This window comes from Phacochoerus africanus, chromosome X (assembly GCF_016906955.1).
Source record: "Phacochoerus africanus isolate WHEZ1 chromosome X, ROS_Pafr_v1, whole genome shotgun sequence".
NCBI lineage: Eukaryota > Metazoa > Chordata > Mammalia > Artiodactyla > Suidae > Phacochoerus > Phacochoerus africanus.
In genome coordinates, this window is record NC_062560.1 from 99,736,705 (window position 1) to 99,758,852 (window position 22,148).

Sequence of the window (22,148 nt, forward strand, 5' to 3'; positions counted from 1 at the left end):
TTAAAATTTTTTAAAACTGAAATAGAGTTGATGTCAATATTATGTTTCCTGTGTACTACATAATAAGATATTTGCATACATTATGAAACGATCAGCATGATAATCTATTAACCATCTGTCCCCAAACAAAATTATTACAATATTATTATCATATTTCTTATGCTGTGTATTACATCCCTGTGACTTATTTATTATATTACTGGAGATCTATACCTTTTAATTCCCTTACCCTATTTCAGCCTTCCACCCATCCCCTCCCTTCTGTCAACAACTTGTTTGTTAATCTGTATCTAAGATTATTTTCATTTTGTATTGTTTGGTTTTTTTCCTACGTATAAGTGAGATCATACAGCATTTGTCTTTGTCTGACCTTTTTCACTTAGCATCATACCCTCTAGATCCATCCGTGTTGTCACAAATGGCAAGATTTCATTCCTTTATGGCTGAGTAATATTGCATTGTATATATAACCCACTCATCAATCAATGGACACTTAGGTTGCCTTCACATCTTGGCTATTGTAAATAATGCTGCAATGAACATTGGAGTGCATGTACCTTTTTCAACTAGCGTCTTTGTTTTCTTCAGGTAAATACCCAAAAGTGAAATTGCTGGATCATCATATGGCAGTTCTAGTTTTAATTTTTTGTGGACCCTCCATACTCTTTGCCATAGTGATTGTGAAAATTTACAATCCCACCCTTTTCTCCACATCCTTATCAACACTTTTTTTGTTGTGGTCTTTTTGATGCTAGCCATTCTAACCGGTGTAAGGTGATACCACATGGTGATTTTAACTGGTATTTCTCTGATGATTGGTAATGTTGAGCATCTTTTCATGTGTCTGTTGGCCATGTGTATGCCTTCTTTGGAAAAATGTCTGTTCAAGTCCTCTGCCCATTTTTTAAATCAGGGTGTTTGTTTTTTGATATTGAGTTGTTTGAGTTCCTTGTATATTTTGGGTATTAACTCCTTATGGGATCTATTGTTTGTAAGTATTTTCTCCCATTCGGTAGGCTTTTTTGTTTTGTCGATGGTTTCCTTGGCTGTGCACAAGCTTTCTAGTTTGATGTAGTCTCATTTTTTAATTTTGCTTTTGTTTCCCTTGGCTGAGAAGACATCCAAAATATATTGCTATGGAGTTCCCACGTGGCTCAGTGGAAACGAATCTGACCAGTGTCCATGAGGTTGAGGGTTTGATCCCTGGCCTTGCTCAGTGGGTTAAGGATCTGGCTTTGCCATGAGCTGTGGTGTAGGATGCAGATGTGCCTCAGATCCCGCATTGCTATGGCTGTGGTGTAGGCTGGCAGCTGTACAGCTGTAGCTCTGATTTCAACCCCTAGGCTGGGAACTTCCATATGCTGTGGGCGCGGCCCTAAAAAGCTATATATATATATATATATATATGACCGATGTCGAAGAATGTGCTCCCTGTGTTTTCTTCTAGAGTTTCTATGGTTTCAGGTCTTACATTTAACTCAGTCCATTTTAAGTTTATTTTTATTTATGGTGAAATAGCTCAGTTTAATTCTTTTGTGTGTAGCTGTCCAGTTTTCCCACACCATTTATTGAAGAGGCTCTCTTTTTTCCCATTGTATATTCTCACCTCCTTTGGTAAGGATTAGTTGATTATATTAGTGTGGTGACTGCTTCTTGAAATACTCTTGCTCCACAACTCCACAAAATTTCTTCTACCTCTGACTGCTCCTTGCAACCTTTACAGTCTCTTCTCCCTAAACTTACATAAACTATACCCTAAAAGCTAGTATTCCTAAGCATTTGATCCTCTGGATGATTTCATTACTTAAATTCCTACCAATTAACTAATGATTCCCAGAGCTCTGAGTCCCAGACCTCTTCTCTTGGATTTGCACAGAGAGCTCAAGATTAACACATCCAAAATGACCTTGACACTTCCCCCTACGTCTGCTCTCCTTTTTGAGTTTCCTATCTCTATGAACGGCATTGACCAGTTACCAAAGTCAAGAAACTGCACATCATCCTTGACTAGTCTCTTGACAGACTGAATCTAACAAAATACATTTTTAGCAGAGATAACCAGAGGATACTGCACTAGGCTTCCCAAACCCCACCCGAAAAAGCAATTCAGCTGTGTAAGGACACATTGCAGGAAGTGTGACTTTGCAGCCATACTTGAAAATGACTTTAAGCGCTTTTAGCTGATTTTTAAATTCAGTATACATCACTAGTTTGATATGACTGCTGGTGAAGGTAATACTTTCTTAAGCTGCATCAACAGAAGAAAATCTAGAGTAAGGAACTGATGAGTTTAATCTGCTCTTGATGCTACCCTTGAGTAGTATTGCAGGGTGGTAGGAGTTGCTGTGGAAGGGAGCAGCTGTGCTCATTGACCATGCAAGAAAGGGCAGGAATATTTTACAGGGCAATAAGATCAAATAACCTTCAACAGCCCTTTTAAATTTTATTTTCAATTAATGAGTTACATTTTAACTTAAAAATAATTGCATTGAAGGGAAATTCATTTGCATTTTATTTCAATTTCTTAAATTTTTATTTATTTATTCATTTATTTTGGCCACATCTGTGGCATATGGAACTTCCTAGGCCAGAGATTGAACTGGAGTCACAGCTGCAGCCTACACCACAGCTGCAGCAATGCCGGATGCTTAACGCACTGCAGCAGGCCAGGGATGGAACCTGGGCCACCACAGAAACAGGATCACTAACCTGCGTCACCACAGCAGGAACACCTTCATTTTTTATTTTAGATTTTGAAAGTAATCATTGTATTTTGATTTTCCTCAGAGGTATATTTGTGTGGCCCAAGTTGCTACTGATAAGAATTTGTGATTTAGGCATTCCTGCTGTGGCACAGTGAGATTGGTAACATCTTGGGAGTGCTGGGACACAGATTCAATACCCGGCCCAGAACAGTAGGTTAAGGATCCGGTGTTGCTGCAGCTGCAGCTTAGGTCACAGCTGTGGCTCAGATCTGATCCCTGGCCCAGGAACTCCATATATGCTGAGGGGCAGCCAAAAAAGAAAAAAAAGATTCTGTGGTTTGTTTTCTGTTTTTAGATCCCCAGGAGGATCTCTAAATGCACTATTGAAAGGAAGACAACTACATTCATGATCTTCCTTTCTTAATCCACTTTATCTGAAGGCTGGGTTCAGATCCAGGAGAGGATCTAATCAATATAGACCACTTCTATGTCACCTCGTTTAAGATAGCGCAATAAATGGAAGGGGGTTTGGCTTGGAGATAGTCCTGGTTTACTTGCTTTTTATCCTCTTATGAATCTTAGTTTCCTCATCTGTAAGATAAGGGCTCCTGTACCTGCCTCAAGGGCCGTTAGTCTTCAATGAAATGACACAGCTGAAAGGGCCTGGCACATAGTTGGCACTTAACAAACACTGTATTCTTTACTTAATGGTGACAACAGTGCTGAGAGGGATGAACATTGATCTGGGTTTGTCTTTGGTGCTTTGCCTCCTTCTAAGTTCCTTCTCCTCACACTTTCCTTCCATTCAACCTCCATTTTAAAGACAGCAATTGTCAAAATAATGCAAATGCCTCATATATAGTGTTATTGTACACACATATACTATTTCTGCTACAATCAAGGCAACTATTGGACTCTAAAGGAAGGACTGATTATGAAACTCTAAAACATGAGATAAGAAACATTGTGACAGAGTAGAGTTGGGACAAGGGAATTTAAAAAAAAATGAAGGAAAGAATTTCAATTTGAGTCAATGGATGAAAAGAATCTGTTGTAGGTTATTTAGCATAGGATAAATCTAAAGAAAATGACATTTAATAAGGTTAAATATAGGAGTAGCAAACAAGCTTGCCTGGGGCAGTGGGTTAAGGATCCAGCATTGTCACTGCTGTGGCATGGGCTCCATCACTGGTCTGGGAACTTCTACATGCCATGGGCCTAGCCAAAAAAAAAAAAAAAAAAAAATGGGGCAGAAGGAAACCCACCAGAAGGCTGCTAGAATCATATAGGCAGGGAATGATGACAGCCTGACTGAGGACATGGCTGTGGAAATGAAGATTGGGGGTCAAGGTAAATAGGATAAGCTCCCCCTAAGGGGGAGATAGAAAGATGAAGTGAATGATTATTTCAGACACTTCCTTCTAACACCTGACAGACTCTGACATGAATGAGGCAGCCTCCTGCAGACATGGTCTGGTCTCTTCTGTTTCCTTTTGCTCTTCTAAAGTCTTTCAGTTTTATCCTTTGTTCTCACTTGAGGGTTTCTGGGAAAGGCAAAAGAGGAAGAAGTAACTCCTTTTTCCTCTTTTTTCTAATTTCAGTGGGTCACCCCATGTGTCACCAGTCAGCCTGACCCTGTTATTTCCAGCACACGGAGTGGCAAGTAGACCAATCAGCCAATATAGGTCAGATTGTATTATGTCTGGCTTGGGGGCAAAATTGCATTGTCCCTAGTACCCAGGAGCTGAGGTCTGATTAATGGTTTCTATATTCAGTGCTGGTCCATGAGGATGAAAAGGATTTGAAGGGCAGGGAGTCCAAAGTAAATTTTGGCTTTGGGATATAGTAAACTTCATTACTTTGTCACTCCATTTTTTATTTTGGGAATTTAAAAAAATTCTTTCTTTAATTTTTTTTTTACATAGAAGGGAGATAAAAAAAATCCCCTCCAAAAATAGGGGAAAAAAAGGGGAGATACATATGCAGACAGAAAATCAGCATCATGACACAGTATATAAATAGCCTCATTGAAAGCCCAGTTATCACAAGTAGCATCTAAAATGAATGAAAATGCTGGAAGAAATTCTTCCACTAGTATTTATACTTGAGAAAATTATTTTTCTGTTTCCAAAGGGGTAAGCAAATTATGTTGCACACATGGACAGACACTTCATTTGGGGCAGCATTTATTATATAGCCAGCATAGCCACTGGGTCAGAACTTATTTTTAATGATGAGGTCTATAAGTAAAGTTAAGCACTGATATAGGTAATAGATTTGAGTGAAGCTGCTACCACTTCTGCTGCTGCTGCTTGTTCTTTTTCTTCTTCTGCCATTGTTATTTCACGAGTTCTCTTAGCCAAGAAGGGAGGATTTTCTGTTCCCTGTCTTCTCTAGGATGTCTGATATGGCCGTGAAATAGAATTTCCAGCTTTACGAGAGGAAAAACAATCAAAATAGTAAAAAGCAATGTTTAGGCTTTCACTGAACACCTCATTATGGAATAAAGATTTATATGTAGAAAATAGTCCACAAACTTAAATATTCCCCCTCAACAAGCCAAAAAGGGTAACAGCCCGAGAGTACTATAAACATAAGACAACACAAACAGATATATTGCGAAAGAAATTCGGGTTGCTGAGATGACAAATCTCATATCAGTTCTTCTGTGTCTACCTTTGAGCTATACTTTGTATGTTAACCTTCATTTTAATTCATACTGTTGCTGTTCCAGTGTAGATCAGGCAGAAAATTTTTAATTCATTATCTTAGGCAAGAAGCTTCAGATTAAAAGTGACAGAAGCGTGCTTGCCTCAGCAGCACGTATACTAAAATTGGAACAATACAGAGAAAATTACCATGTCCCCTGCGCAAGGGTGACACGCAAATTCGTGAAGCGTTCCGTATTTTTTTGGAATGGATGGGCATTGGGGCCCTACCGCGCAGCACAGGGAACTGTGTGTGATTGGGTCACTTCATGGTACAACAGAAATTGAAGAAACATTGTAAATCAACCATACTTTAATTTAGAAAAAAAAATAAATTCAAAATAAAATGCTAGTAAAAAAAAGTGACCGAAGCCAACTCAAACTAGTGTAAGTAAAAATAAGGAATATTATTAGGAATCAAGGTCAAGGATGCCTCCCAGCCTACTTACCTTGCCAATTTTTTTATTCCTTTCCCCACCCCAGTCCATACATTCTATGCTCAAATTCTATTACTTTTCATTTCCCTAACATAAGATGCAGTGTCTGGCACATACTTGGTGTTCAGTAAATGCTTCCTGACTAAATTATGGGAGCAAGCATAATGTATAGGTATCCTAATAGTTAGTCCAAAGCTTTTTTTTCTATCTTATCCTGCTAGTTATACAGGGAAGGCTTAAGGTTTTATATATTTTTCCTCTCCTATCCTGCCCTGTGTACACTTTGCTGCTTCCTAGTTAGCATGCTTCAATACCACAACAATTCTCTACCTTTTGGGTCTTGGGTTCAAGGTTCATTTGTCTGGGTTTATCAGCTCTACTCAAGCAATTGTGAAGGGTTAGCCTGGAAATAAGTAATGAAACAAGCTCATTTCTTTGATCAAATCATATTGATATATATATTGTTTTTTATGTCTTCTGAGTTGGCACTATGTGAAAGCTGTGCTTTTGAAGCAGACATAAGATCATTCTCATTTGAATAAGTCCATGTCTCAAATTGCTCCAGCCCATTTGTTATCCAGGGAGACTATTGGGGAGAGCTGTCTTCTGAACTTGATTTCTACACCTAGTAACCAACTTCTACTACATCCTTTTGAGACTTGCCACTAAGAAAGTCTAGGAGACTTAATGACTTCTTTCTTTCTATTGTAGGAGTTTAATGATCTTGCAAATTATTGACTGACCTCATAATATTAAACTTTTTTACAGGTTGAAGGTGTAAAGTGGAAATGACTTTTAAAAGGCATTTCTTTTCCTTGCCTTCACAGCCCCATGACCATGACTAGCCATCACAATTGTGCATGGCAATTCAGGCTGCCCGCTGCACTGTGCTTGGCTCTGCTTCTCTTTCCCTTCCCGCCCAAATGTCTTCTCCCTCCTTCCATTTTTATACAGCATCTTTACCTCCCCAATGTCACTTCCAGCTGTCTTGCCTTTTCTCCTTGTTGCTGCTTCTCAATGTGATGAATGGTGTGTGTGTGTGTCTGTGTGTGTATGTATTTGTACATGTTGGGGGAAGCTAGAGAACATTTGCATTCCCATATGGGGTAACTGAGGCTCAGAGCTGTGCAGTGACTTGTGTAAGCCAGAGCTCAAACCCACCACATTTTTACCTACAGAGGGCATGGCAAATACCTTCTGCTAACATGGTGAATGCATCTTTAGGTCAAAGGATGTCTCTGAAAATGAAGGTGAGATGAATGCATGATTAGAGACTATGTAAATAGTTATGAGAGCCCCATTTTAAAGCTTGGGCTGAAGGCGTGGAATGCAGTAAAATAACTGCGCTCTTTGTGTCCCTGTTAAAATGCCTATACACATGCTTTGATACTGTCATGAACTCTGCACAAATGGCAACTGTCACACTTGGAATTTCCCAGAGAGGACTTTGAGCTTTGTAGAAGATGCTACATATGCCCAAACAATGAAGGAACAAATGGGTAAGTAATGTGACTCTACGTCCTTATTTGCTTAGGATCGTCCTCATTTATGCCTGTTGGCCGGGCACCCCATCTGCTTAGTGTGTTCCTTCAAAGTCCATCATGTCCTGATTGGGACTAAAAAAAATTGTATGATCACTCTATTTATAAGCCACAATGGAATGAGAAACAGAATCCTCAACTTAGCTTCAACTCCTCTAATTCTCCAGAACAGGTTGCGCCTCTAATTGGTATGTCAAGCGCCAAGAAACAATTTATTATTAGTTCTCATAATCATAATGTACTTTATGCATATATAATCCCTTCATTGGAGTTTCAGAGTGCTTTATGAAGCCTCACATTTTTGTAACATTTGTGATATTACTCCCAGATTACCGATGACATCTGTAGCAGAGAGGTTAAATGATCTGTGCAAGGTCACACATCAATTTAGATGGTAGCAAACCTGGAAACATTACGGGCATTATAATTACTTAACATTGTAATAGCCTTTCTCTTTGCAGAGTTATTTCTTGCAACTCTATGAGCTGGGTCAGCTTTATTTCAAATGGGCTATATTTTGAAACAGAACCAGATAAGAGAAGTCTGGCAAATATTGGCAAATATACTCTGTAAAATAATCATGGTCTGCAGACTGAGACACAGTTTCTTTTGGTGAGGATTGATAGTTCTTTGAAGTCTTTCTTCTGAGGGCACCACTACTCGGCCAATGACTTTTACCCTTGCTTTACCTAAATAAGTGAGACCATCAAGTGGAAGTAGATGCAACTTCTTTCTTACACAGATACACCTTTATGCATCCTAGTCCATTCTTACTTCCTGGACACCTACAACTCATCTTTAAAGATGCAGCCATGGAAACCATTCATTTGGTTACCCCAGGCTGAGTTGGGTGCCCTGACTCTATGCTTTGATGGCATGCTTTATCATACCTCTCTCCTTGTCTTCATCTCTACAAGCTCCTTGAGAACAGGAGGGTATCTTAGGTGTCTTATTCATCCCTTTATCTCTGAAGCTTTGTATTCTTTCTAGCGTATAGCAAATGCCCAATAAAGTATTGCTGAATGAATTTAAAGTACCTTTCATGTTGCAAATAAAATGTATTACTTCATGGACTTCAGTCACTTGCACTGTATTTTTATTTTTAATTCATATTGTTGCAATCTACTTATTTGTAAAAGCTTAGCATGTGCTTATTTGCCTTGAAGTTGTATATTTTGTATGCTTATGTGAACACTGGATCATTTGCTTAGAAAAGAAATCAGATGAGTTTACCTGACTTTAAAGTTTGTCACACCCTTGGGCCAATTTTAAATTCAAGCTACTTGTCTCAAAAAACTTAGTAATTATTTTCCAAGGGCTCCCACAATATATATTTTTTAAATCAAGGTAATGAGATGAGAAATTTTGCCTCAATTCACAGTACCACGATTATTTCTGAATCGAGAAGTTATTTAAAAATGATTTCAACTTTAGTCTATATAGACTTTTTCAAAGTAACTACTTAAAACAAAGCTATTTGTTCTATGAGAAAGAAAAGTAGGCATGCATGTTTAATGAGTAAAATATTAGAAGTTAAACACTTCTGGTTTTGTCATAAGGTGATTGGAGTGGAGTTCTTCACATCAGTATCTTTTGAGATATGAAATAATGACCACCTCATTGGCTTTAAGTAGTTTTAACATTTATATGTGCTTCGACTACCTTGGTGTCATTTTCAAAGTTAGATTTAAACTCAAATCTTTGAAAGAAGGTCAGAATTAAAGTTATGGGGGTACTATGAGCTTCAGGGCCAGCAGCCTTAAAGATACATATTTTGTATCCTTTGTTGAAACTTTATTCTACCATAGGATATTGCCTGCTTTTTTATGGCTGTTCATCACTCTTGATATAATGATGCTTACAATCAATTTTGAAAAATAAGTTGACTGACTCTAGTGACTGGAAACTTGGAAACAAATTTCAAAGAGCTAGGGTTATATTTTTTTTCCCCTTTTTAGGGCCACACCTGCAGCATATGGAAATTCCTGGGCTAGGGGTTGAATTGGAGCTGCAGTTGCTGGCCTACACGATAGCCACAGCAATGTGGGATCTGAGCTGTGTCTGCGACCTACACCCCAACTCATGGCAACGCCGGATCTTTAACCCACTGTGCAAGGCCAGGGATTGAACCCACATCTTCATGGATACTAGTCAGGTTCACAACCCACAGAACCACAACAGGAACTCCAATTTTTATTTTATTTTAATTTTTTTTTTTTTTTGGCAGAAGCCCATCAGTTGTCACAGGGGAACAAAAAAAATCTGTAAGATTTAGAAGTTGATTGTAGTCATGGTATGATCTCACTGAAGAATAGAAATAGAAATTAAATTTTAAGAAGTATTTTATGTATCGTTCTGATATCTGACCCTAAGAAGCCTTCTAGGACAGGAAAAGGCAAGAACCTTTCCTAATTTGGTCTTGGTAAACCACATGTTCACAATATTGCTTTTAATTATGAATTATCTTGCGACAAGAATAAATTTGTCTAATTATAATGAATGTCTAATCTTATTAAATAAGGATCATTTACAGACTGTGATGTCATAAAGCTTAGCTCCAGCAAAGATTTAACCTATTTAAATTGAGCAACATATTTAAATAAATGAGCATGTATATAAATCCTATCAATGTGGATTTGTTATCAAACACGTGGAAAATGAAAAAGTTATTGTTAAGAATGGTAAAGATCAAGTTCCCGTTGTGGCTCAGTGAGTTGAGAACCTGACATAGTGTCTCTGAGGATGTGGGTTCGAACCCTGGCCTCACTCAGTGGGCTACGAATCCGGTGTTGCTGTGAGCTGCAGTGTAGGTTGCAAAAGCAGCTCAGATCCCACATTGCTGTGGCTGTGGCTGTGGCCAGCAGCTGCAGCTCCGATTCGACCCCTAACCTGGGAAATTCCATATGCCACAGGTGCAGCCTTAACAAAAATGAAAAAAAAAAAAGAAAGAAAAAGAATGGTAAAGAGTCTGAGATTTTGGCCTTCTTGCAAGCAAACAAGTTAGGCTGCCACAATCTGTTGATGCTGCCAGAAGACATGGCGACTCCTGAATCAGAGAAAAAAGACTTTAGTACCCAGGGCACAGCAAACAGGGTGAGCATCATGTTCACCTCAGTTCCCCTTGACCTCCCAACAAGAACCACAGGAGTAGCAGGGTGGCCCACACTGGATTTACATCACCCAGGGGAACCTCATGCTTGGGAAGCCCTAATCATCTATAATTGGCTGCACGCAAACCTGTCTCAATTTTCTCTAAAGGGAGACATTTTCTTTGTGATACTGGACAGCAAACAAACCTGCCCTTGGCTCTGGAGGGAGCCGCTATCTCTATCTGCCAACAATATTTGCTGTACAAAGATCTCTGAAAGGATAGTTCAGAACAAAGGCAATCAGTTTCTCTGTTCACAAAATATACTGAAATGCAATAGACTCATCGAGAATTGTCTCCCAGCAGTCATTTATTAATCCTATTTTTTTCAAATTGTTATTTTAAAACCTGAAACAGTAGTCCAGGTAACTTGATTCTTATCAGATCTCACCACATAAAGTATTTTTTAAGTTTGTGGGCCCTAGTTGCCTTAGACACGCTGTTTGTCAGTTACACTTTCCACGATGGGTCCCTAGAACATTTAAATCCTTGGATTGCCTTTGGAAGGTCATATAATTCTCCTGAAGGCACAATATGGCTAATGGCTTGTATTAGTGGCTCTGCATGGGCCATTCACTTTCATTCTGATGATGCAGCTGTATAACGGTTTCACTGAATGATTTGAAATCGTTAGTCAAATTGCTTCTTTCAAAGGTCATGTTTACACAACAGCTGACATTTTGAGAAGGCATAAATATGGATGTATGGGTGGAGATGTTAGTTTCTTGATATAGAAATCCATTTGTCTATTGCAGATTTTGACAGCTTTTCTTTTAACAGCCTTGGTTCTGCTGGATCAAAGGCAGTTTTTGATGCAAAAGTCTTTTGATGGGTTGTCAGGGATTTCTGCCTGTTTGGGCCACATGGTCAGCATTCCTCATACTTATTTAGAGGACACAGAAGCACACTTTATTACTGATCATTTAATTATTTCCATGTGCCATTTTCTCTCTTGCCTTGTGATGGACACATGCTTTTTCTCCTTCTTCCTGGAACTTTCCAGCCCCTTTCACCCCCTCTCCTTGACTATCTTCGATTTATCCTGCTGGTTTCAATTTTAGAAGTCTCTTCTTCCATGAAAGCTATTCTATTCCTTCAAATCTGGAATAAGTTTCTTTCTTAGACAATTTCATAGATCAACCATGCTTATGTATAAAGCAGCACTTGTCACATTCTCATATATGGTTTTACTTACTTGTCTGGACTTCTTGTTGGCCTTTGAGCTCCTTCACAGTAGGGTACATAGCCATCTTATTTCTGTACCCAGAGTAACTAGCACAGTGCCAGACACAGAGTAGCTAATGAATAAATTACTGTTGAATTGAAAAGAAATTATGAAGATCCATTTAGATAATGTATACACCTTGAGAGCTTGTTCAACAATCCTATTAGGTGTTCAAAAAAGCTTCCTTGAATTGAATTAAATTGAAGTGGTTATGATCAATTTAGATAATCTATGTAGGGCATCTAGAACAGCAGCTTACACATGCATGTATAATCATTTTAAAACCTTTGTGGGGCCCAAATACTTTAAATTTTAAAAGAATTTCAAACTAATTTTGCTTTGAAATTATTCACCTGCAAATCATTTATTTGTGATTGACAGTGATTTCTCTGCAATTATTATGCATATTTGGAAAATTCCTCCATTTTAAATGAGAAGATATAACCCATAAAGTTTTTTTAAGTGCAATTAAAATTTAATGAATACTAAATTTAACAATTAATGAAATTAACTTAATGTTACATTTTGTGGACATTTAATTAAGCATTTAATTATCTTGATTTACAGTTTTTTCTTCTTAACTGGGTGCCAAGAGTTTTTATTTTATTTATTTAGTAAGTTAGTTTTGGCTGTGCCCACAGCATGTGGAAGTTCCCAGGCCAGGGATTGAACCTGGGCCACAGCAGCAACCAGAGCTGCTGCAGTAACAATGCCCAGTCCTTAACCTTCTGTGCCATAAGGGAACTCCCAAGAGTTTTTATTTTTAATGTTGCAAATAGATTTTTGGAGTCCTTGAAAAGCTGATAGGGCCTGGGCACCTGCTTATCGTGACTAGTACATAAAATTACTACATACAAAGCACTCAATAAATATTACAAATCAGAAAAAGGGAAGGTGATAGAAAAACAAATGTATGATTTTGACTCCAGGCATTTATGGCTAGAGAAAAAGTGATCTTTATTGACCATACTAAAGGAAGACCTTTGAAATTATTTTTTCTATATTGTAAAAGCCTATATATAGTTCACCTAGAGAACTGCTGGAGTTCTTCTTAGATATTTATTGTTTTTCTAAAGTGCTAAGTGTTATCGTTACCTAGTGAGCCCAGCCACCCACCTTGATTCTTTATGTAATTGCATCTAGTACAGGTTTATTCTAATATTGGTAGATTCCCAAAGACAATATAAGCACTTAATAAATGTGTGTTACATGAAACAGTGAATTTTACTGTGAGAGTTTGCTGCTCTTGCCATATCCTCAAATATATAAAGTTTTGCAACTATTTTTAAACCAATAAGATAGATGATGGTACAAAAAGATGCAAGTATAAAGGATCCTGTGGGTGAATATTAATTAAAAACCATTAGTATGGTTTCTTTGGTTGATTTTATAATCCTCTTTTATATGAAATCGAATCATATTCTCAGTGAAATTTATTAACAAAATGGCACACATGGAACACTGGAAATTAATCTCATCATATTTTTATGTGTTGGAAAATTAAAGAAGCAAGGGGAAAAGTTAGGCTTTTAGAAATTAATTTCCTCAATATTTTAAATTAGGTCTACAAGAGAATTGTCGCCTGACTTATTGTAGATGAATTACTAACACTAGTGTAGTGCAGTTTAATACTGAACATACTATAATACATTTTTGTAACTGAAAATGTGGAGTTTTGTGTAAAAGTCAAGATGATTTTGGTGAAGGATAAAATACTATCAATATCATATCGATTCTTAACTGCAAGTCTATTAACTAAAGGAATCTCTTTCTAGTGTTTGAGGGAAAGGTCACCTGTATTTCTGTGGTGATTTGAGTGAAGTCTTCTTAGGAAATCTCTAAGTGTATTTCTATACTGGGAATCAGTTTAGGAGAGATAGCTCAAGCTGGTAAGTTCCTGCTCCTAAATCCATTATCCTCATTTCACTGAGTTAGACAACATGAAATTCCACCAGTTGGGGATTCACTCAAGTTTCCCACAGCTTCTCTTTAAAAGTGAAAATTCTGGGAGTTCCCTGGTGGCCTACTGGTTAAGGATCCAGCATTGTCACTGCAGCGGCTAGGGTCACTGCTGTGGCGAGGGTTTGATCCCTGGCCTTGGAACTTCCGCATGCCATGCTGCAGGCAAGGCCAACAACAACAACAACAACAAAAAGAAAAGCTGGTTTCCTTCCTTCCCTCTTCCCCTTCTCTGATGTCTATGTTCTTTTGACCAATAAACATACAGCAAATTCTCTAAAGCTGTATCAACCATATAAACTTTGCTATTAAGATAAATCTTATAGGGGTTCCCCAGTGGCTTAGCAGGCTAAGGATCTGGCATTGTTACTGCTGTGGCACAAGTTCGATCCCTGGCCCAGGAGCTTCAGCATGCTGCAGGTGCAGCCAAAAAAAAAAAAAAGAAAGAAAGAAAGAAAGAAAAAAAGTGAAAATACTCGTGAGAGGAACATAAACTTTCAGGCTTTTATACTTTACAGTAGCTATCAGTACAATCGCATCCACTTAGAACTCAGTTGTGCTACATAAGAGAACTGACAACTTTGAGTATGAAACAAGTTGGTCATTTTACAGCTGGAGCACAGGACGAGATGGGGCCAGTAAGAGTGGAATGATGCATGTTTTAATATGTGACTTTAATTTATAAATTATGAGTGATTAAATTTTAATAATTTTATGTTGCTTGCTTTTTTAAGTGAAATGTCAGCTACTTGCATTTGCTTACTATATTTCATTACTGAGTTCTGAAATAAACAACCTCGTGTGAAAAAAAAAAAAAAGAATGGAATGCTGCACGTGCATATGTGGGGGTAGGATAGGGGGAAGCTAGTTGGGGGCAACAGCAAGAACCTATTGTCTGAGGAATGAGTCACTAGGTGGTAACAACGAAGGGGCATATAGAAGGAAGTAGAAGGTTGACAATGATTGCTTTTGTCTACTTTGAAATTTTGCTTAGTGTTAGCTCCTTCTTGTATTGCATGCCCACCTGTATCAAGGGTAGTATCATTGGGACGATAGCTCACATATGTTAAGGGTAAAATAGGCTCTGGTGGGTTAGTGTGGTGGATGTTGCGGTCATCAGCCCACACCACCTCTTTCTCCGTTTCAGGACTGAAACACTCATTTTCCCAGCTTCTGGCAGCATTGGCCAGCTGTTGGCTTCCAGTGTATTTGGTTTGGCCTTGAGCAAATATTATTTCACTCAGATCACCCCCTGTCCCTAAGGTCAGCTCACATCCCATGCCTCGCCAGTGTGAAGGTATAAAGGCCCTGTCCCCTTGTCTCAATCTGAAATAATTCTGAAGTCAACAGCCCCAGAGCTCCCTGTGGGGATGAGCTGAGGCCTTTCTTGTGACTGCACACAATTCAACTTCTTCCTCTGCCCAGTCTTGCTTTCCTCACTCCTCCATAGATGTTCATCTTATTCCTAAATAAACTTCCAACAGCACATTTATGTCTCAAAGTCCATTTCCTAGTGAACCCAACCTTCAACACTTTGATGTGAGAACTTAACTACTTATAACTGTATTTTTACAGGCAACAGAGTCTTAAGTTCTGAACATTGTATTAAGTATGGATGATCTCTTGACTTGAAATCCATTTGCTCATATTTTGGAAAGACAAACTTACCTATCTTCTAAGAGTATAGAAAACGTTTGTATTAGTGCATTTGATGAACATGGTCAAATTGCTTTGAATGTAAATCTCTGCAAAATTATCCTCATTTGCTCCTAGGCTAAAGTAGTTCCTTTCTTCTATCACTATAGATCTTGCTTCTTTTGTTAGCTCGATTTCCTTTGCGCTTCTCTAATGTATGCCGTGCTAACAGCCATAATTACATTTATGGATCAGTATCACACTGATACAAGACGTGCTGTTCAGTAAGCACTTGTCAGCAATTGAATCTTCTTGCCTTCCATTTTTCAATTCTTTCTAAGCCTTCCCCTCTGCTTCCTGCCCCACTGTACTTCACAAGAATTAAAATAATAAAAATCTTAACGAACATCTGCTCAACCTTGGCTTAAAACCTGAGATCTAAATATAAATGTATATTACCATTAGGAAAAGTATAAAGGAAGGAAGGAAGGAAAGAAAGAAGTAGGAGGAAAAGAGAAAAATTTTCCAGAGAGACAAGTTCTGCAATCCAAACACCACACTTAGACTAATTTAATAAAATGTGAGATTATGTACAACAAAAATGTGCATGCTAATTATTTTTCCATTTTGGTTTGCAGTAGGAATTGTAGAGATTGCAAGGAAGAAGAAATATTGAGAGCTAGAATGATTTTCTTTTCTCTTTGCATTATAAGAAAAAAAAATGAGTAAAAAGTACCCGAGAGTTTCTTAAATAGGGTTATGTGCTCCCTCATTCTTTTTCTATTCCTTATTAAGAAAAGGCATGGAATGAGCTACATGAGCAAATTAATTCAAATTCATATTAAATTTCATGTATACTCATGTCATCGCCTTGTGTCTACTGGTACTACTTTGAGGAATTCAGCATGTTCTAAGAGTTTAGCTAATTTCCTTTTGAACACTAGTTTGTTTGGAATTTAATTGCGGGTTGGCTGGCCTGAAAATGACTACATGTCACAAGATGATAATATACTGAAATCTGACATGATCTAGCATGCAGAGAATGCATCAGGTTTATTTGTGAGTTTGGAACCATGGTAATCAACAGACAGGCCAGATGTTTTATGAGCTAAAAATGGGTACCATGGCAGTGTTAGTGAGATTATCTAAGTGAGAACACCTACACTCCCTAGATGTATTGGGGAGTGAGGATGCTTCAGTTACATGTTATTAAGACTGGCACTGAGGGGAAAAAAAATTCCTTCTCAAATCTTTCATCCATAGTACAGCACAGAGGAGTAATTTTCAGTCTGAACTCTGGATGCAATGTAGAGAAGGATAGATATGCTATGGCATTAACTCAAATGAATGGGAGTTTAAGTAGGGCAGAGCAACATAAAGGCAGCAATACATGCATATTCAAATTATCCATCTGCACCATCTACTTACACTTGAGGCATTTCAGCATGCTTATTACTCAGGAACATTTTAATGAGGTGCTCATTCTCTGTACCTGAGCTAATTTACTTCTCCCAAAAGACTATTTTTGATATGATTCTAAAAGAAAAATAAGACAGGGCTGAATATTTCATAGGTCTATTTCAGAGGAAAAACCCCTCTCTCCATGAAACATCTCAATGGATGTACTTCTGTTATTGGCTAACATGTGAGATTAATGCATGTGTCAATAAAAAGAGACACTTTAATTAGAAATAATGTCATAAGATGGGAAAACACATCTTCAAAATATCACTTTTTATTGTTGGCTTGTTGATGTAGAAAAATAGGAAATGGTAGCTAGTGAGAGAGAAAGGTATAAGTTAAAATAAAGACATAGGTCATATCTTCACAAACATTTCATATGTAATACACATTTTCAGAGCATTTGGAAACTAATTAAACCATTATGTTTCTGATTACATTTTTTTTTTCTTTTTAGGGCCACACTTGAGGCATATGGAATTCCCAGGCTAGGGGTCAAATAGGAGCTGCAGCTGCCGGCCTACACCACAACCCCAGTAACACCAGAACCAAGTCACGTCTGCAACCTACACCACAGCTCATGCCAAAGCCGGATCCTTAATACACTGAGTGAGGCTAGGGATTGGACCCACATCCTCATGGATATTTTTTTAGTTAGGTTCTTAACTCACTGAGCCACAGTGGGAACTCCCTGATTACATATTTTTAGATAGAGTCAAGAATTTGAAATTTTTACCCCATAGCCTACTGCACCATTACAGGTAGAAACATGACTTTAGGAGGCTGCAAGCTTGAATTTTTGTAACAATTATCAGTTCATGTACAGTAGAATAATTGTATATAATAAATATATTAGTACATCAAAAAATGAGAGACTTGGGGATATAAGTATCATTTGTATGTTCAGTTAAAATGCACAGACTTCTAAATTATTTATAATCCACATAGGATAACTTACGACATGTTTCCTTGAATGAAACCTATACCAATTACATGCATGATTTTTTTCTTTCAAAATTTCCATAGATAAGAAGTATTTTCCCGTATAATATCAGGTATAATACTAAAGTGTTCCAGACCTCAGCCTCCTTCTCTGTAAAATGGAGGATTTGAAACATATTTCCTTAATCTACTTTCATGTGTAAAAAGTATGTGATCTTTAATCTTGATTTTCTTCAAGACAAATATTATATATCTAATGGATATACCCAGTGTTTTATTAATACTGTTGTTATTTTGATCCCAGTATTACTGTAAGAGACCACACAAAAGGGGCCCCAAAGCACCTCCTAACATATCAATATTGATTCAGCAAAGAGAATGATTTTATAGAAGCAGTATCGTTTGCAGCAGTTCAGAGCCATCAGAACCTTTAACTCCAGTCAGTCTCTCTCTATATATATATATTTAGAGAAAACTCAGCTGACATCTTTATTGCTTTGGATAGGTTTTATATATATAAATGTATATAAACAAATTATATATGTATAATTATATAGGTAGAATTATAGAATTGTAAAGAGTGTTAGAAGTGAATTTAAGGATGATAGATTGGCCATTTCCAATTTTATAGATGAGGAATCTGAGGCTCAGAGATATTAAGTGAATTGCTACAAAGCCAGTAACTGGCAAACAGGGCTTGTTTGTCTTTTTCAAGACACAAATACCAGGTCCTAGTGGCTTGAGTTTCAATATATTCTAAGAAACGTTTCAAATAGTTTGTTTCGCTTACCTTAATTTAGGGGCAGCTTACCTACATTGCTAATATCCTTCTTCAAGGTATGTTGACAGTTTACTAGCTTTGGCCACTAAAGCGTGCTTCAAATTGAGGCAGCAGTGATCTACCAGACAATTGTGTATACTGCATATTTTTTGTACCAGATTATAAAATATATTCTTCATTCATGTATGCATTAAGTGCACATTTATTTTGAGTGCCTATTTTGTATAATAAAAAGGTACATACACTTCAGAAGCAAGGAAATTTGCAGCACTGGGCCCCAAATTATAGAGCTAGACTTTAAAGAAAAAAAAAAAACACAGTGTGTTTCTAATCACATCTATTTTTATGCTGTGAACACTCTCCTTCTTGTACTATGTCATTAAGACCTTGTGCCTTATAACTTCAAAAGGCGCTTATTGCAAGCAATATTTTACATCTTATTTTACATTTCCTCCCAATTCATCTTCCAAAATACACACGTATATCATCACTCTTGGGCACCATCCTGTGGGATAGAAGACACATAGGTGTAATGCTTCTTGCCCAACACCAAAAAGGGATGGCTAAGGAGATCGTGATGTCATCTAGAAAAAAAGTAACAAGAGGAAACACAACAAATGAACTCTTGTTTTCCTTTCAACAAAGTACCATGGGTATTTTTCTAGCTGCAGAGAGAATCCAAAGCATTAAATAGTTTAGCTCTACTTTAAAAAATAAATAAATAAATAAATAAACCTCTTTCAAAATATCTCTCCCTAGGAGGTGTAAAGTTACTCTGACTCCATATTACCAAGGATTGTCAGAGGGCAATTATTCAACTCAATCACAGGGTGTATCCACACTAGTGATTTTACAATGTATCTTCCCAACAAATTTTTCTTTAGAGCTCCCAGAAATTCAAGAATGAGTACAAAAATAATCAAGCCTAAGGCACAGACTATTTTAATAACAGAGGAGCTGTCATTTGTTGAATGCCTATGATGTACCAAGCTTTCTGCTGGGCATTTTCACATATTATCTTCTATCTTTACAGCAAAACCACAAGATTGATATTTTATTTTTATTTCACAATTGAGAAAAGCAGAGGCTGGCAAAGTAAAGTGATCTCCTCTAGGCCACAGTGGTATACCTGAGATTTGAAGCCATGTTCATATTATTCCAAAGTCCATTTTTATTCCACTGGGTAACCTTGTTCTAAATGTATCTAGCTTTGAATATTTTTTTCCTTGGTGGCAAGGAATGAGAAAATTTACTCTCTATTTATCAGCCCTTTAAACTTCTCCGTGACCTTAAGCATCTAAACCTGTCTTTCATAGTCCATTAACTATTCTCCCAGCCTGGGAACCAATTTATCTGGGCCTGGAAATTTGAGCTCCCTTCAAGAAGTCAGGTACTCCCTATCTCCTCACTTACCTTGGATTTCAGTGCTCTTATTATTACATTTGTTCTACTATTTCCAGTTTGAATAACCTTGAATGAGGTGACCAAAACACATTAGGAGCTTGAACATTTCTGCTTTCTTTCCCATCATGCAGTATTCCCCAATGATTTCCACCTGCCTTCAGTGGATGAAGTGCTACAAACAGTATTGACTATCGACCTCAAGCCCTGAAACAATTGACAAGCACTATGATTCACCAACCATGTTCTTTCCTGTTTATCTTATCAGAGATAATCCAGCTATTTCAAGGCATTCAATTATTTTCAAAACTTTGAACCCAGGTGATGATATTCTTAACACTGGTAGTATCTTATAGGCCACAGAGTACCTAGTTTTTAAATAATTCTAATTTATTTTACAAAATTATAGGCACATTGACTTGTATGCAATGCATTATATATGTTTGTATTTAGGGTGTATTTTTATGAGATGAAATCCTGAAATTGATTCTAACCAGCAAGTCCTCTCTGGGTCAATCGGTTCACCTTTCCAGAAATATAAACATAAAACATGTTTAGCACCTGAGAAGTTCAGTTTCCCCTTAGGTTATGTTCTAAATAGGTAGTTAGTATGGCTGTTCTGACTCTTCTCCCATCTATCATTGTACTGCCCCTCAGAGAGTAACTCCTTCTAATATATCACAATCTGGATTTTCTCATTACATGAAAAATGTTTTCTCAAGTGTTATTATATTTGATTTCATTATATAAGTCTTTTGAAAATTTTCTTTCGGCCAAATCTTTTTCTTGAGAATGTTAATTTTCTTCCACAGTATAAATCAGTTTGAGAATCATCATATGCTTTATTGAAGATACCAAAGTTTGTACTTGGTACATGAGCAGAAGAAAGATTGTCCAGAAATAAAGTAAGAGAGACATGGTATGAGGATGTTAGACCTCGGAGAGCATCTCATCTTGCAGACAAGGACATTAAGGACAAGGAAGATGAAATGACTCACTCAAGTCACATGGTAAGCTCAATGTTGAGCCATGAAGAGAACACATGTCCTATGAAAGCTGTTTCTCCTACTATATCACTTAGTTTTAACACTCACTGTGCATTTAAAAAAATTTTTTTCCATTATACCTGGTTTACAGGGTTCTGTTAGTTTTATACTGTACAGCAAGGTGACCCAGTCACACATACACATAACATTCCTTTTTCTCACATTATCATGCTCCACTATAAGTGACTAGATATAGTTCCCAGTGCTACACAGCAGAATCTCATTGCTTATCCATTTGAAAAGCAATAGTTTGCATCTATCAACCCCAAATTCCCAGTCCATTCCACTCTCTCCCCCTTTCCCTTGGCAACCACAAGTTATTCTCCAAGTCCAGGATTTTCTTTTCTGTGGAAAGGTTCATTTGTGCCCTATATTAGATTCCAGATAGAAGTGATATCATATGGTATTTGTCTTTCTCTTTCTGACTTACTTCACTCAGGATGAGAGTCTCTAGTCCCTTATCACTGTGCATTTGAATTGCTTGGGGAGCTCTTAGAAATACATATGTCTTGAGACTCATTGCAAAAGATCTCGATTTAATTTGTCTGGAATGAGAATAAGAAACTTGTATTTTTTTAATTTATTTTTTGACGTTTTATTGAAGCATAGGTGATTTACAAGGTTGTGATAAATTCTGCTGTATAGCAAAGTGATTCAGTTATACATATACACACATCCATTCTCTTTCAGATTCTTTTCCCATATAGGTTATCACGGAATATTGGGTAGAGTTCCCTGTGCTATACAGCAGGTCCCCATTGGCCAATCATTCCATATATCTCAGTATGCATATGCCAATCCCAAACCCTCAGTCCATTCCTCCTACCACACACCTGTCCTCTTTGGTAACCATAAGTTTTTCAAAGTCTGTGAGCCTGATTTTGCTCTACAAATAAGTTCATTTGTATCCTTTTTTAAGATTCCATATATAAGTGATATCATATTATATTTGTCTTTCTCTCTCTGACTAATATCACTTGGTATGAGAATCTCTAGGTCCATCCATGTTGCTGCAAATGATATTATTTCATTTTTATGGCTGAGTAATAGTCCATTGTGTATATGTACATCATCTTTATCCATTCCTCTGTTGATGGACATTTAGGTTGCTTCCATGTCTTAGCCATTTTTATTTACTAAATCTGCATTTTTAAACACA

The 22,148-nt window shown here is 37.3% G+C and overlaps 1 non-coding gene across 1 annotated transcript; it reads left to right on the forward strand.

Moving 5' to 3' along the window:
• The first annotated feature begins 5,509 nt into the window (after positions 1-5,509).
• On the forward strand, positions 5,510-5,616 carry LOC125119052 (U6 spliceosomal RNA). The gene has a single exon (XR_007133008.1). It is a non-coding gene; the product is annotated as a U6 spliceosomal RNA (small nuclear RNA).
• The last annotated feature ends 16,532 nt before the right edge of the window (positions 5,617-22,148 follow it).